We start from the raw sequence: 6,154 nt of genomic DNA, 5'->3' as shown, positions 1-6,154 counted from the left end.
CTTTTATTGAATCCCTTCATTGTTTTCTACATTGAACATTCTTTTTGTCTTTTTGATTTTCTTTCTTTTTCATCGCCTTTCCTTTTCTTCATTTTTGTACCTTTTTCCACTTTGTTGCAATCCTCGTCTCTCCCCCCAAACTTATACTTTTGCCATGTGCTAAGGAAAGATCGGGTGCCAAGAGAGGGTATCTTTAGAACGGGTAAATGCTTGTAGCGTGGTTCTTGAAAAAGGTCTAAGGCTCAAAAGGGCTGACTAGGGATTTTATTATTGGTAGGCGTTGGAAGTGTTCAAGATATCATTCGGATCAAGGAGAGCCTATAATCACGTCTCAAGTCAAATTACACTTAGGATTTCGCCTAAACAAATATTCAGGGCAAGTTCTAGACCAATGGCTCGGGACTTGGACTTGCAATTCAAATTCTCACCACACAAGCTTTTGGATTGCTAAAGACACGGAGTCGGGGGCTCACAACAACCTTAGATAATATTTGAGCAACACAATGGTCCCAAAAAACCACTTGATGATTATCGTCCAACACAAGAGTCTCATGGTCACAACTTTCACCATCCTACACACAACGATTTGTTTTTGACCATGGGATCAAAGGCAAATGTGTTAGGCCCAAGTGAAGCTTTGCTTGAGGCACCCTTACCAACTAACTACTAAAAAGCAAAAAGAAAACAGACTCAAACCCTTAAGAAGGTTGTCATGCCATCCATCATCGGGAAGAGCCACCCGGTTCACACAAATTTCACCTTTGGAAAGAACCGTGGCATTAAGAAAACCAAAGGCTTATTGCAAAAGCTCAAAACAAGAAGCTACGAACATAAAATAAGAAGCTAAGAAAGAAAATATGCGAAAAGTAAAATGAATATGTACAAGAGGGAGAATGAATATATACATAAGAACGTAACTTTATATACAGACCCAAAGTAAAAAGTACGAAAAGTGCAATGAAAATGATAAAATTATATACATACCAAAGATAAAAAGAAAGAAAGCATAAAATACTGTCATATATACAGTCATCCAAATATCCAACTAGGGCTACCCCCTCAAATGAAAGCTGGCATTGTCCTCAATGCCAACTAACCAAAATAAGCACAAAATAAAGAGAGAGGAAAAAGAAACTCCCTATGGGTCCTCCGTCTGCATAGGAGCCTGAGTCTGAGACCTGGGTCCTCTGTCTGCTCGGGAACTTGTGACTGGCTCCCTGTGATCTGTGGCTCTGCTGGGACCTGGGGCTGGCTGGAGGAATCTCCCTACGGGTCCTCCAATTGTATGACTGCATTGTTAGAACGGGGAATCACCCTTCTCCTCTTGGGAGGCCTCTCTGAATCCTGCTCTAGCTGGGGCTGGGCTGCTGGTATTGGGTCATGCAATAGCAAATCTGAAGGCCGGTGATCCGCCTTCAGCCTATCAACCTCTACCCTGAGGACCTTCACCGACTCTTTTGAAGCCCGAGTCTTCCTTATTTTCTTTGCCTCCTTAGCAAGTTCCTTTAGTGCCTTCCCATGTGAATCAACAACGTCCAATATCAATTTTTGGTTTTCTAGGAGCTTCTTCTGATTGTCCAGAAGCTCCTTGAGAGTGTCCTCAATGGACTGAGGGACCTGTGGAGGAGGAGGTGCTGACTGGGCTGCCATCGTAGTAGATAGTACAAACAGCTTAGAAGTAGCTGTCTGCATCCAGTTGTTGATGCTGGCGAGGGCCTGACTCAGACGGTGGGCAGTCAATGAGTATGCCGTGGTGGAGGGTATCTCTGGAACTGTTGAAGTGGATGGACCTAGGGCCATGTCTGATGGAGGCTGAGTAGGAGCCACTACTACTACTGGCTCTTCAGATTGGCCAGTTGAAGTAGTGGCTTTGCCCTTGTAGTGCTTGCCTTTAGGGTTGTCATCACCCTGCAGGCTGCACCAGGAGAACGGTGCCTTTGCTTTGACTTTCACATCAAATTTCCGCTTCTCTACCTCTAAGTCCTTCAGGTACATGGTCAAGAAGTTGGGGAAGGGATAATTTCTGTCACCTTCATTCACCACCCGTCTAATAACCCGAGACATCACATTCCCGACGTTAATCGGGTACCCCGCCATGATCGATGCTACCAATATATCTCGGTGAAGAGGGAGTGAGTTGTCGTGGGTGGTGGGTTCTAGCCTACTGCACACAAATGTCTCCCACCCTTTAGCCTCAAAGTTCAAAGTTCTCCTCAAGATCTTCACTCCCGCAGTCAACCAATCGGGGGTGGTACCTGGGATTGCCAAGTACTTTGCCAACCAAGAACGAGCTTCCTCGCCCAATGTCATCTCCTCCAAATACAATGATTCGTCCTCCTCATTGAAGCCCAAGTAGTAATTTATTGCTTTTCCATCAAATATTACTTTTAAATTCCACACCTTGGTCACTTTGGTGCCCTTTTCTATGTGGGCAACATTGGTGTAGAACTCCTTGACCAGGTGCTCGTTTGCATCCTCATAGTTGCTTATGAAGTACTCCCAGCCCACTCTCTCTTTGAACTGTCTTCTCACATTGGGGTTGTGAGGCAGGAGGTCTCTATCGATGAAACTTCGTTCAAGAATCAATTTCCTCTCAGGCCACCATTCTCTGAACTTATGGTAGGCCACCTCACTCACGAATCGGTCTTGCCATGCTTCCGGGTTCCTTGTTCTCTCTACTCCTCCTACTTGGGGCTCACCCCCTCCTTCTTCTCCTTCTTTTTCTACTGGACCCTCACCGGAGAGTGAAGCTGTAGGAGAGGTGGAATATTCTTTGCCACTGCCTGCAGCTGAGCCCTCAGACGACTCAAAAGATACATGCACTGATGCTCGGGCTGTAGGAGATCCCTGAGGAGTAGGGTCATCTGTCAGTCTAAACCTCTCCAAGAAGTTATCTATATACTCCGGGACGGAGTCAGAATTAGACGCCTCCCGGGAAGGCTCATACTCACCTCCCGATGAATGGGAAACAGCTCTATCAACAGCCCGGATTGTCTTTCTTGTTGCTTTTATTGCTTCCCGAACTAGGGGGATCAACTTTATCTTTCCACGTCCCCTCCCCGGGGAGGACTCTCCTCGTCCTGGTTGTTTATCACCTTTGCCTCGTGATCTCACCATTGGCTGCAAGCAACATTCAATTATGCTTTGTTAGTATCAATAGAATCAATGAAATTCAAAGTAGCAGGAAAACTGTTGCAGACAGTTTTAGAAAAAAAAATTGCAGAATACGGACCGCACAAAATGAAATGCGGCCGAAAAGAGGCTACCGCGGACCACACAAAATCCATTGCGGTCCGCACAGAGGTGGGGTTCAGAATACCCACTCTCTGAATCTGTGCACCGCGGACCGCACAAAATGCATTGCGGTCCGCATTGAGGCACCGCGGACCTCACAAAATCCTTTGCGGCCGCGGTCCTCAAGTTTCAGCTTCAGGACTTATTCCACCGTGGCCCGCACAAAATAGTATTGCGGACCGCACAAAGGCACCGCGACGACCGCACAAAATCCACCGCGGTCCGCATTGAGTGCCCAGAAGCAACACCAACCTAGGGTTCAATGTTTTGTCCATTTTTAGTCCAAATTTTTACCTAATAGTGATTCCCTAGGTGTTTCCTCAGTGGTGTAACTAATTATGCCTAACTAAAACAGGATTAACTAACCTATGCTACTAAATTAAAAGAAAAACGGGAAGAAAAGAAGAAAAACTAAGACCAAAATGAAAGTCAAAAGAAAATAGCAAAATTAAACAACTAAAAAGGAATTAAAGTTACCAGAAATGAGATGCACTGATGATTAATCGAGACAAATCAGTTGAATTCGTGCAATTTAGAGAGTGAACAGTAATTTTTAGGCTTTTGAGAGTAAAAAGATCGAAAAGTTCAAATGGAGGGCCTCAGGTCCTATTTATAGAAAAAAGGTCCTGGGCCCCAGCTCACCTACCCACCGCGGACCGCACAAAATGGCACCGCGGTCCGCATTACTCAGAAACATGAAGATTTGAGAAGGCAACCACTGCGGACCGCACAAAATGCTCCGCGGCCGCAATGATCCACCGCGGACCGCACAAAATGTAATGCAGCCACGTGGCAAACTTCAGAGAGCTAGTTTTCAACATCAATCATCAGTGCGGTCCGCACTGATTTTGTGCCCCCGCACTAAGTCCTTTGCGGCCGCACAAAATGTAGTGCGGTCCGCATTGCAAACTTCAGAGAGTGATCAATTTTTCAACTTGGTCCGGTACTGCATCAACACAAACCTACATCATCTCACAACCAGTCAGTCCAAAAATACATCCTATACTATGAAGAAAACCAAAGAAAAACAAAAACAAAAACACATGGTTTGCCTCCCAAGAAGCGCCTGATTTAACATCGCGGCACGACGCAGGTTACCATCAAATCACTTTAGATGAAGAAGTGCCACCACGTGGCTGTCATCAATTTTTCCCAAGTAGTGCTTGAACCTGTGCCCATTAACTCTGAAAACCTCCCCATTTTTGTTCTTCAGGTCAAGTGCACCAAACGGAGTCACAAACACCACTTCAAAAGGTCTACTCCATTTTGACTTAAGCTTTCCCGGAAACAGACGTAACCGAGAGTTGAGCAAGAGAACGAAATCACCCACTTTGAACTCCTTGCCACGAGCATATTTATCATGAAGGTACTTCATCCTGTCCTTGTACAAGGATGAACTGGAGTAGGCATGGAATCGGAATTCATCAAGTTCATTAAGCTGCTCCACACGAAGATTTGCTGCCACATCCCATTCAAGATTCAGCTTCCTCAAGGCCCACACGGCCTTGTGCTTTAACTCAACCGGTAGATGGCAAGCTTTCCCAAACACCAACCGGTACGGAGACATACCAATCTGAGTCTTGTAATCAGTCCTATGCGCCCATAGAGCATCATCTAATTTCTTAGACCAATCGGTCCTATCCCAACCGGTCCTATTTGCATTGACCGTTTTGGACAGTATACTCTTGATTCCCTGTTTGAGACTTCAACTTGGCCACTCGCTTGAGGATGATAAGGAGTAGAAACTTTGTGATTGACACCATACTTTGCAAGCAAGGTATCAAAAGCTCTATTGCAAAAGTGCGACCCCCCATCACTTATGATTGCACGAGGAGTGCCAAACCTTGTAAAAATGCTCTTTTTGAGAAACGCAACCACACTCCGAGCTTCATTGTTGGGTAGAGCCACGGCCTCGACCCATTTTGAAACATAGTCAACCGCCACTAAAATGTAGGTGTTCCTACATGAGCTTACAAATAGGCCCATGAAATCAATACCCCACACATCGAAAATATCCACTTCTAGAATGGTGTTGAGAGGCATCTCATCTTTCTTCGAAATACCACCTGCTCTTTGACATTCGTCACACCTCTTTACAAGATCACTTGCATCTTTATACAAAGTTGGCCAGTAAAACCCACAACTAAGAACTTTCGAAGTTGTCCTCGCCCCGCCATGATGGCCACCATAGGGAGAGGAATGACAAGCCTCAAGATACTCAACTGCTCTTCCTCAGGGACACACCTCCGGATCACTCCGTCGGTGCAAATCTTGTATAAGTACGGCTCATCCCATTAGAAATCCAAACTATCCCGTTTGAGCTTCTTCCTTTGGTTAGAAGAGAGCTCACACGGGATTGTACTAGTCACAAGTTCGCAACATCTGCAAACCATGGCATTTCATTCATTGACACAGAAAGTAGTTGCTCATCGGGAAATGTATCATTGATCTCTAGGCCATCACACGACCTCCCTTCCTCCTCCAATCGGGACAAGTGGTCCGCCACTTGGTTTTCACTACCTTTCCGGTCCACAATTTCCAAATCAAACTCTTGAAGTAACAAGACCCATCGCATCAGCCTAGCTTTGGAATCTTTCTTCGTCATCAAATACCTAAGAGCTGCATGATAGGTGCACTATGACCTTGGCTCCCATGAGATACGGCCGAAATTTTTCCATTGCGAACACAATAGCCAACAACTCTTTCTCAGTTAGCGTGTAGTTCCTTTGAGAATCATTCATTGTCTTGCTCGCGTAGTACACTGGATGAAACATTTTGCTCACTCTTTGACCCAAAACTGCCCCAACCGCAACATCACTCGCGTCACACATGAGCTCGAAAGGCAAGCTCCAGTTGGGTG

The sequence above is a fragment of the Nicotiana attenuata genome, chromosome 6 (genome assembly GCF_001879085.1).
Source record: "Nicotiana attenuata strain UT chromosome 6, NIATTr2, whole genome shotgun sequence".
NCBI classification, from domain to species: Eukaryota; Viridiplantae; Streptophyta; class Magnoliopsida; order Solanales; family Solanaceae; genus Nicotiana; species Nicotiana attenuata.
This window is presented reverse-complemented; position numbering follows the sequence as displayed.